The sequence below is a fragment of the Centruroides sculpturatus genome, unplaced genomic scaffold, assembly GCF_000671375.1.
Source record: "Centruroides sculpturatus isolate CEXI.00-Female unplaced genomic scaffold, Cexi_2.0 scaffold331, whole genome shotgun sequence".
In the NCBI taxonomy this organism is placed as follows: Eukaryota; Metazoa; Arthropoda; class Arachnida; order Scorpiones; family Buthidae; genus Centruroides; species Centruroides sculpturatus.
This window is the reverse complement of record NW_019384523.1, coordinates 167,175-179,388: the sequence shown is the minus strand read 5'-3', so window position 1 is coordinate 179,388 and position 12,214 is coordinate 167,175. Positions and strand designations below refer to the sequence as shown.

Below are 12,214 nucleotides of genomic sequence, written 5' to 3'. Positions count from 1 at the left end.
TACAAAGAAGGTATGATAACAACATTGGTCAGAAAATACAAAACAAATAAAACTAAAACGCAAAACGACGGTTTCGGCAAAATCACGAAGTTCACGTATGATAGAAAGAGAAAAGCCATCATGAAAGAAATCTCAGCCCGCAAAGAGTCCAGGTTAATTTTCAAGAGAGCTCCTAATCTGTACAGATTATTAAGGAATGACAAAGACAGCATAGATAAAGAAAAAAGAGCAGGTGTATACAAGATTCCATATGAAAATCGTGAACTAGACATTAATAAAAATTATATTGGTGTCACTAACAGAAATTTAGGAGTCAGATTAAAAGAACACAAGTACAATATCAGTAAGGGATCTAACGCCACAATACTATCGCAAATGGCGCAAGTTGAGGGCTCAATCGTCAAATGGGACGAAGCAAGTATTATTAAACCAGTACATTCACCAACTTTGGCGATTTGCGCAGAAAAGATTGAAATATACAGGAGCAGATTACATGATAAATGCATTAATTCTAGGGATGCTGAAGGGTTGCCTTCCGCCTGGAAATACTTAATCAAGCGAATGGACAGATCTTAATGCCTTGTTTTTAGTGTTTTTTTGCATATCTTGCGGTTTATAGAATTTAGCATAATGTATTATTGTGTTACGTTTTTAATGATTAATTATCCTATGCTTTTTTTTCACATACATATTTTATAATAAGAGTTTTTATTTTATTTTATTGTTATTTATACATTTATATATATATATATATTTCGTTCGTTATTTTGTTTTTTGTATTTAAAAATTTTTGTTCTATTTTCTTTGTATTCGAAAAAGCTTAGCCTGATGATGGCCAATAGAGTTGGCTGAAAACGTTAGCTTTTCATTAAAAGTTTTCTCAGCAAATTAAGGTGTTGTGTTTTTTTTTGAGAAAATCAACAGTTAGGAGACCAAAAAGATTACATTGGAGTCACAAAAGGAAACCTCATGTTGCAAATCAAAGAACACAAGTACAATGTAGAAAAAAGCTGTAGTAATAAAATTTTAGCAGCAATGTCACAGGTGGAAGGCTCTGTTATAAAGTGGAATGAAGCAAACATTATTAAAAAGGTACATTCTCCTACCATTGCTATGGATAAGAAAAAAATAGATTTACAAGAGCAAGATCAAAGAGCAATGCCTAAATGTGAGGGATGCAAATGCATTACCTTCCGCTTGGAAATACACCATTGAAAAATGATTAGGACATAAAACTTTCCATATCAGAAGAGTGTTAACTGTGGCATAGGAATACTGCCCCACACTGACTGACAAACATTCTCTATCAGTTTTAGTTCTCCATTTTCCAAGCCATCTCTTCAACAAACCAAATCCTGAAGTCAATGGATGAAGAATCTGGAGACTTCACAAGTATGGACAAAAATGGAAATCACATTGATTCTGGTTGTAATAGATTACTGATGACTTAGTTGTGTGGCTGGAAGCTTTGTCCGTATGGATCCAGACCTTTGAAGTGTCATTACTGTACAGATGGGAGATCTCTTCACTGTACTGCTACTACATCACATTCTCTTGGAAGTATGTTGCATTTATCTTTGTTTTGGGGTCCACTCATTTAAGTTTCAACTTTTCTGAGTGCAATAGCCAGCCACTATCATAAATTCCTTTGAGAACTTTTCCTTGCTCTACAGGATGAAATCAGAATGACCTTCCAATATCTCAATAGTAAATGGCTTGTGGCTTGTTAAGTTATCTATTGGGTTATTGCAAATTAAATGACCATTTTTTAAAATTTAAACTTTCTGGCCTTGTAGTTCAACTTTTTTCTACGTGAACAGTGCTGTGTGTTTGCAATTGAAAGAGTGCATATATGATATGTGAATTTAAAAGTGTAATCTCATTTATATTGTCAGTTCTACATGTTTAAGAGTACTTTTTCTCATGGCACAGAAAAATAGGAAATTGAATAATTTTCTTTTTTGAGTATAAGCAGGACAATGCAGCCAAAGAAACCCGAAATAACAATAAAACTTTTGGTGTAGGTTATGTGAGTGAGCAGGCCATCAGGCATTGGTTAAAAAAATTTCATTCCAGGAATTCAAATCTCAAAAATCAGAATTGAAAAACATTATCAAATCAGATCGCATAAAGCAGGGGTGTCCAACCTTTTTGTTTCTCTGGGCCGCATTGGAAGTTGTTTTGGGCCAGAAGTATATATTATATATACTTCTGGCCCAATATACAAATATATTTAAGGATTAACACATCTACATTGTAATAATAAGTATTAAAACTTTATCACGAAGAGGGATATTTTAAAAAATTACTTTTACAGACACTTTCAATTTTTACTTAAAAATAGATAAATTCATTTATTATAAAAGAGACAAACGGAAATTTATTTGAAAAACACAAATATTTGTTTTATTTGGATCTCTGATTAATAAAAAAGCGAGGAAACACTATTTTAAAGCGCATTTTTATTCAACTAATATATTTATAAATAATATGTGGCCCAAAAAGTAGCCAAAGCGCCAAATAATATTTTTTACGTCAAACTAAAAAAAGTAGCCACATTTGGCGCAATGTAGCGAAATCTTGCAACGATGGAAAAAATGTTAAATAAAGCTGGAGTTGTGACTCAAAGGATTATAGAGCCAAATGCGGAAAAAGAAGAGAAAGGACAAAAGATAAAGAAGTGAGAAAGATTTGAAAATTAATAGTCAATATTTGCATAACAGGGGATCTATTTAACCTTTCTCACTACTTTTTATCTTTCGTCCTTTCTCTTCTTTTCCTCCTTTTTCCGAATTTGGATCTATAATCCTTTGAGCCACAACTCCAGCTTTATTTAGTAATTCTTCCTCATTCACACATCTCCAAGTATTCAAGTATTTGAAAATATTTCCTTTTCAATCAAAAATAAAATAGGAATAAATGTTTATGGTTTTGTGAAACTTTTTTTTGAGTTTATGCCGTTGAAATAAATAAATAATAAAAATATTAAAACATTTGTCAATTNTTGTCGCGAAACGACGTTATGGGAGGTATGTTTTACGAGAGTTTGTACAATTTTTTCGTTACGTTATAGGAATTGTCGTTATTAGAACGTACGTTATAGGGGGGTCGACTGTAATTTATTGCATTTCTCAAAAATTGATTATTTTAGTGTATTTTATTTTGTGTTATCCTGTACTAAGCTATTTAATTCATTTGTTAAATTTTACTAATTTCAGATTTACATAATATGTATAAAATGATTATTATTGTGTTTTAATGTGCAATACTAAGCTATTATATTAATTTGATAAACTGTACTAATTTCAGTTTTTATGTAATATTTTAATCCCGTGTAACAAACTAAGGTTCATACAATAAAGAATTGAATTGAACATTTAATTCCCAAATCAGTACAAAATTCTCTCTTGAGAATCAAGATTCACTTTTTATTGTTTTTTTAAATGTATAAATTTTTGTATGTGTGCCACTACCAGAAGGTAAATTGTAATGTTTTGCATGATTTGCATGTTTTACATGAGGCAGGGGAGAAGTATCCAAATAAAGATTGACTCCACTGTGAAATTGTTATTTCCTGCAGGTATATGAAGGGACTAAACAGAATGACACTTTTAAAGTTCATCCATAGGAAATTTTTTGTAATTTTTTCAAGCTCACTTTTCTAAATTCATTGATAATCACACAGTTTAAACAAAACTTGATTATTTATAAATGACTTGAATTAGAAAAAATGATGTAGAAGAAATACTATACCATATAAAATACTATAAAACTAGAAGATGCAAAATTATGTTACATTTACTTAATTATTTTAAATATATTAAAAATCAATTGTATTTATCTGACAAACAGGCCCTTTATTTTGACACAAATTTTAGAAATAGAGATGTTTCTTTTATTTTGTGCTGGTATTCGTTTTATACAAAATAGAGCATTTTTACCTGATGCTTCATAAATATTTATTTCCAGAGATAATGAACGAAACTACTAGAAATCATTTTTATTGGTGTCAAACTTTGTAGAATCAATTCTTCCAATTCTCGAGACAAAATTCATACTTAAGATTTTTATTCTTATCATTGCAAGTTGAAGTGAGCAGAACAGTATTATTTAAATTCTCATTATTATAAAATCTGTTCATTATGCTTCTTGCTATATTCATTATATCCTTTTTTTTGTTTTCAACATTGACAATTGTAAAATCAAAATATCGATCAACTCTGTAAAACATTGACAACATTCTGCATCTTGCAGTATTAAATATTTAGCCAAAATTTAATATGTAAAAACAAACAAGCACATCCATCTCATTAGTAAGAAAATTTGCTTTTGTCCTAATACTGTAAACAGTAATAAGTGGTAAATTATAAGTAGGCCTATAACAGAGAATTACTTGAAATTAAATTTCTTTGATTTATGAGGAGCATACTATATTGATTTACATTTTAGAATTTCCCACAACACACAATCTGCTGTTTGGCTTGTTATAACAGTCACTGTTAACTAGGATATTGGTGTGCTATCAGGTGGTAATACTGAATAGAGGAGTGAAATCTATGAACACCATAGCACATTTATTCAGCCACTGTCAGTACAAGGGCTGACATCATGGAGAATGATCATCAAGGTTCAGGCTTATGACCAGTGATGAGACATGGCTCCATTACTATGAACCAAAGACAAAGGTCCAAACAATGCAATGGAAGCCTAAGGCAGACCCCAGTGAAAAAATTCTGGACATCACCCTTGGCCGGAAAGCGCATGGCTACAGTGTTTTGGGACATCAAGGGCATTATCCTCATTAACTGGCTGGAACCAGAGACCACCATTAACAACACTGCATACAGCTGCTTCTGTTGAATTGCGCGATGCTGACACTAGAAACAACTCTCTAGTGTTTGTGTCATGCAATTCAACAGAAGTGGCCAGGGAAGTGGATAAAATGTATGCTCCTCCAATATGACAATGCACATCCCTACAATAGTTGTTTCCCAACTGGTGTGGGGATGTGCATTGTCATATTGGAGGAGCATACCATTGAAAAGATGGGGTTCCAGTTACTGCCACATCCTTCATACTCCTCTAATTTAGTCCCTTCTGACTATCACTTGTTCAGGACCTCAAAGAAACCCTGCATGGATGTTATTTCACAGACTTTGAAGAACTCAATGCAACTGGCCAAGTTTGGATGTGACACACTCCCAAAAAGTGGTTTGAGGAGGACCTGGAGAGGCTGACACAGCAATTGTACAAGTGCATACAACAGAAGGGAGACTATATTGAGAAGGTGGACCTACTTATCAAGTTGTAAGTGATTTGTTCATGTCAAAAAAAATGAAAGTGTACATAAATATGTTATGCCCCTTGTATTATCAATTAATGTATATTTACTTTATGTATCTACATATGTATGAGTATAATCCAGGATCTCATAAAATATTCTCAGGCAAAAAGGGATCACAAATGGGAAAGTTTAAAAAGCTCCATCCTAAAGAATGGACAATTTGAACATTACCCTGGAGAATGGTTCCATATACATTTAAACTTTCAGCTTTTTGGGGTCTAGATAAAAGACATTCTTTCATCATAAGGATGTTTTAGACGTGCAAAGGTAACTTGGGGTGGTTTGAAGAGTTGGTTATGCAACATATTACCACAGGAAATTCATATAGCAGTTGATTAAATGATACATGCAACAGTAACATTTACAATGTAGGGATAATGAACACATTCAACAAAACCTTTAACATCCAGTAACAAAAATTTTGATGTAAAAACTTTGACAAACATTTTCAATCTTAAAGAAGGTCTGCATCAAATCAACAAAGATATTCCAAATTGGTATGTGAAGAATTTTTCAAAAATTTTTAAATAAATAGAACAAAAACATAATGTAAATCAAACATATAAATATACATAATTGGAGGTATTTTTAAGAATTAAAAAAAATTTATAATAATATATTACAAAATAATACTAATCAATTTATGTTGGTATTACCAGTTTTTTCATAAAAGTATTGCCATGCATACAAGACACTAAGTTATATTAATTGACAGACAGGACTGCCTTGTTTATATCTAGGCTTCTAGAGTTCTGATGTGGTCAGTTTGAAAGGATTTTTTGATTAATGTGGCATTCTGGAGGTCGGTTTGCATGCTGGTCTCAGTAGCATAAATTGACAGGGCAGTGGTGTTTTTTATTTAAAATATCATAATGATGTTCTTGTATTCTTTCATGTACAGAACACTTGGTGGACCCAATGTACATCATATCTCTATTGAACATGTTCCTCACAGGAACACTGTATAAACCCGAGCCCTACATTTGTTGGCATTGTCCTTTCCATTGCACAGTAATTTATAAACAGTGGGGACTTGGTTGTAGGCTAATCTGGTACCCACAATTTCAGCAATTTCTTTGTATAAGATAGAATATGATTATAATTTACATATCACTGTGTGTCTAGGGTTAGGGTTATATGCTTGACCGCTATTAGAATCTCCTTGATTGTTGGAGTTATTGATTAGAGAGTGTCAGGTTGAAGTGAATGAGAGCTAAATTATAGATCAGATCTCTTTTATAACTATAACCTCCAGATGTTTTAACTCCTTCATAGTGTCTTCCCAGTTTCTATGGTGTTTAATTAAAGGCTGCATAGTAAGTGCACAGGAGACAGCAACTTTATTTCAAAAAGGGTCAGCTGAGTTTGCTGGAATAAATAATGATATAAAATGAAACACATATATTATAGTCTGCTACAAAAAGAAAATTATTTATTTTGCAAGTACTTTCAACAGTCTAAAACTGTACTCTTCAGGCAGAATTGTTATTAGAGCTTCCAGAGAACAAGACATTTAAGAAAAATAATCCTGATATCAACTAGCATTTTTTTCAAAATTGTTTGTCCTGCATGCACATGGAAATTTAAATTACACGTGTACAGTTTATAAAAATTATACATTAATACAAAATACAATGAAATGTAAAATAAAACATCAATAATAAATGGATTAAAATAAAGTATATAAATAATAATAAATTAAATAGTCAATAAATAAACACAAACATACAGTGGCACTACTATCACTAGGAGATGTTTTATCAGGAACCATGAGATTTAGAATCTTAGAAGACTAAACAGTGCTGTCCAGAACTCCAGTAAAAAAAAAGAAAAATGTTCATTGATATTTGAATTCTTTTTCTTGAATTCAAATGTCTTGTTCTCTGAAAGCTCTAATAATGATTCTGCCTGAAGAGTACAGTTTTAGACTGTTGAAAGTACAGTAGAACCTCGATTATCCGGACTAACTGGGGATGAAGGTAGTCCTGATAAGGAAAAATTCGTTAATCAAAACAAATATTTTAATTTGTCTTTTAATGATAATACAACACGTTTTCTTTTCAATGACATATCGGTAATATTAAAAATAAATACTGTATTTAAATCGTGATCAGATTTTCAAGAAACAAATGTTTCTATTGAATTTGGACTACTACTGACCAGCGCTAACAGACTACCTAGTGTTTAAAAGGCCCTCTAGTGGTGCAAGAAGATGGATTTTATAAAATAAAAAGCAGTTGAAATTGCATTTTTATGAATAAAAATTAGACAAACTATTTATCGTTTTATGACGAGTAAAATTTTTTCGTTGCGTTCGTGGCTTTTAAGTAATGCATAAATTTTCAAGGCGCGAGGCCCTTCGGACCGTGAGGCACAGGCGGTGGCCTATGTCATCCATGCCTTACGTCGCCCTTAGTTATAGAAATGATGTAATTTGAATACAAAGTATAAATACGTATGTCAAGTTATATTTTTAGAGTTTAGGACCACTGTGCTGGGTAAGACGTTGTTGAAACAAAAAAAAGTTATGCATTCCATCACGTACAATAAGTACATAAGTACATCAGTGTCATGATTCGCCAAGTGCAAATCAGCAAATTCGTAAAATTTTTGTTTATTTTGAACAATCTGGATAATCGAAAATCCGGATAATAGAGGTCCGGATAATCGAGGTTCTACTGTACTTGCAAGTAAATAATTTTTTCATAATGCTGACCAGTGTTGCCACCTTTTCAAAATTGCTGACCCAGACATTTTAAAATTAGGATGTTATATTTAGAAATAAATCAATTAGGTTTTTTTTTTATTGTGAGTAGAAAATAAATATTTTTTTATTAGAGGTAAACATGTACAGTACATAATAGTGAGGTTGCAGCCAAAGTTTTCATCTCTAAAATGTGAACATTGAATGTTGCTTACAAGATAGCAATGCTTAATGTCCAACATCAACATTCACATTTTAGAGATGAAAACTTTGGCCACAACCTTCCTGTTATATTATTAAAGTAATACAATAATCACATGTGGCCAAAATATCCAAAAATAATTAATAACAGTCCAATGTTGATATTAATTGCAAAAATAATAAAAGTAAGAATAATAAATAATAATACATACCAACAATCAATATTATTAAGTTATAAAAGATACATTGTATCTGATACAATATATAATATAAATATACAAGGCATGTGCAATGTCATTTTACAGCCAAGACCTGAACAATGTGCATGCCAGTTTTAAACAAGTTAGATACTTGTATTTGAAACCTAATATTTGCCAGAGATATTTGCGAGTTAGAATTTTAAAAGTACATTTTCTTTCATTCTTAGCCTAGGGATAAGATGGGGATAAGTTTGGGTGGGGGTGTGAAGTTAGTCTTTAAAAATATTGGAGAATATTTTAAAATAAAATACTCGCAAATATTTTTATAAATTTATTTTGTTTCATCATGATTTCACAATTTCTACAAAAACCGGACAAATTAATTAATCCAGACCATGAATTTAAGAATCGACTTGTCCAGGTAAAAACCAGCCTGGTGGCAACACTAATGCTGACATACAGTGATAAACTTGTTTCATTTTATATTAATGTTTGGCATGTGTAGCTGTTTAAATCTTTTTTATTAAATAATGATATCTAGCCAGTTTATAATAGATGCTAATTTCACGTGGCCCCTGCTGAAACAAATGTTAATGTCTAAGAAGTATGCACTGGTATTACTTATCTGATCTATTTTAAGGGTTAGTTCATACGGGTTATCATTCATTCATTGTAAAAAGGCATCCAGTTCAAGAATGAATAGACACCCAATTCTCCAAAGAATGAATACATCGTCAACATACCTTTTGTATATAACAATGTTCAGTATGAACTCAGATATGACTTTTTCCTCTAACACAGCTAACAGATGCACAAGTAACTCACATAGGTCTCTTGAAAGGGGGCTGCCCATAGGTACTCCCCATTTTTGCAAATATATGATGTTATTAAATTAAAATACAAAAATGTAACACATTGTGTGTGCAATTTTTAAGACCTGTTTTTTGGTAGCCAGTACATCAATTTTCTTTAGTAAAAGATCCCTAAGAGCACAGAAGCATGGAAATTGAAGCTTTAATGTTTGATTTTGTTTCATTATACCAAAAGGTATAATGAAACAAAATCAAACACTGTAATATGAACTCTATCTGTTAATTCTACCTGCTGTAAGATATCAATTAGATTGGCAGAGTTCTTAATAGTTAAAGTATAACCTTTCAAAAGCCAACTATTAGAAAACACAGTACACAATCTGGCATTGGGGCTTTTGGGAGGCATTATAAATGAGTTGGCAACCTACAAAAACTCTAGGATAGTTTACAAAAGAGCTTTTAATATTTACAACTTACAAATACAAACTAAAGAAAGAACAGGCTGGAGTATACAAAATACCCTATGAAAATCAACAGTATTACACTCACTCAGCACTTGCTTGTAAACTCCAAAAAACACAACACCTTAATTTGCTGAGAAAACTTTTAATGAAAAGCTAACGTTTTCAGCCAACTCTATTGGCCATCATCAGGCTAAGCTTTTTCGAATACAAAGAAAATAGAACAAAAATTTTTAAATACAAAAAACAAAATAACGAACGAAATATATATATATATAAATGTATAANAAAATAAATATTTTTAATTACTTGAGTTAATGATATAGGAATAAAGTTTTAATTCAATAAATTTGATAAATTTAACAAATATGAAAATATTGTAGAAGAGTGGCCATTGCGAAATCTTTTTCCTTACCTTGCTCCTCCGAAGTAGTTAAGCCTAACAATTGAGTCGAAAATTAAAGATTATTCTCGATCAAAGTGTAAAATAACTTTCATTACCATTCACATCATGTCTCTAATGACAAGTATAATTTCGTAAAGCCTCAATGTTGTAACCAAAATTTTGAGAAAAGCCTACGTCTTCATCCAAAGATCAAAGGTTTCTTTTACCCGTGACCTCGACAACGCATGTTTACTCCTGTTTACGAGTTAGTATCTTTACTTCTCACTTGGAGCGCTGTAATGCTTTGATCGCCATTATTTTGAGCGACATTGAATATTAGTTAATTATTTTAGAAAAATATTAGATTAACTGAAGCTTCGATAAGTGTTTGGTTATAAGAAATCAATATATGCGTAATTTGAATTTATAATCACGAGTAAATGTTTCGTGTATATTTAGATTCTATTATTTTCGACGAGCATGTATACACGGCCGGGTGGCCGAGCACTTGGGCCGCTCTGGGGGACTCTAAATCGAATCCGGACGAGACAACAAACCTCAGAAATTTTTCAGGTCATATGTCAGGCCAAGGCTATCTCATTGTGGGCCTTCAGGGTTCGGTGTTGAGACGCATATTCTCTCTTACGAAATTTGTCTTCCACGTTACCGGAGGTTTTTAATACAATTGGGCTTAAAAAAGGAGACAAGTTGTTAGGTTTTCGCCATCGTAAATTAATTAAAAGCTGTGTGGCTGCACATTTCACAAGTTGTTTTATATGTAATTTAGTCTTTTTCTAAGGAAAAGAAAGTACATTTATAGAGTTTTAGTGGTATATATATAATCTCAGCTTTACCCTAGTAAAAGTATCATTTCATCATCATCATCGATAATATTAGTTTACATTATTTCTGAAGTGGTTTTTCGTTAGTTTCAAATGACCAAATTAATGAAATTACAATAACAATTGATGTAGTATATGTTTGAAACAATTTTAAGAAGTATTATACATTTATAAGAATTATTAAAATTGTTTCAAACAAATCTTATTTACATGTCATTTGATACCAGTCAATTACTGTATGATATCTTTAACATTTTTAACTCTTTCTCCTCTGTAAGCACTAAAAAGTCCTCTTTTTAGCAAATCCATTATTGATCCAGCCAAGCCCACGAGGCAGTCGGGTGATGAGAGACGGGGCCCGACATATTCAGACGGATCACATCTCCAGAAAAATCATGGGGATTTCGAATTATCTGGGTTCGATCCCAGATTTTTCAGAGCCGATAGGCTACCACTTTAATCACTCGGTTACCGGCCGTCTAATATGTGATATCAAGTAATACCAATTTATGTCAAGTTTTACGTATATCAGTAAAATGATCCTACTTTAATGTCAACTGATATATGTTCAGAGTAAAAATTTGAAATTATTTTAAAACCATCAGATGACAATTCAAATCATTTTCACTAGTTAATGGTTCTCTTTTAAAAAAGTAAATGATGGCAGATGATTAGTCATTTCCTTTCATTTAATATCATTTTCAGATAATTGACATCAACTTATATCATTTAAAAGTATTTACCATTAGCAAATAATTTCAAATACTGTATTTTTAATAGGGTAACATCAATGTTATAGTAATACTCCATACGCCACCAAAATAATGTGCAAAAAAACTGCAGAATATATTAATAACAATTTTTTTCAGGTTATCTTTAGATATTCTGAAGAATTTATCTGAAATAGATATTTTAGTATGCTCTACAAATGAAATTGATTAATATTATATACAGTATATATTTAATATATACGAAGTAGGAACCAAAAGTTTCCGTTTTAATTAACTATATTTTAGACATTTTAGGGATAAAGTAATAATACTATCAGATAACGACATCTGTATCTACACTAACAAAAAAGTTTTTCCTGTCAATTTGTTTGGAAACATTTATTTTAGTTAGACTTGTTGCATTAATTTGCATCGTGTTCGCTTCTTGAAGAACAATGGTGCACACGGCTGCCATTGCCGGCTGATTTGAATGAGTGTGGGACTGTGGGTTCGAGGAGCTTGACCATCCACCCTACATTCCGAACCTGACTCCTA

At 31.7% G+C, this 12,214-nt stretch overlaps 1 protein-coding gene across 1 annotated transcript in view; it reads right to left on the bottom strand.

The window, feature by feature from the left end:
• LOC111622797 (insulin receptor substrate 1-like) overlaps nt 1–10,390 on the bottom strand; it is a 90,458-nt gene extending 80,068 nt beyond the window's left edge. Inside the window, exon 1 of the mRNA XM_023365214.1 lies at nt 10,138–10,390. The gene's annotated coding sequence lies outside the window, so the exon portion shown is untranslated. The remainder of the gene's footprint in view (nt 1–10,137) is intronic.
• Between the last annotated feature and the right edge of the window lie 1,824 nt (nt 10,391–12,214).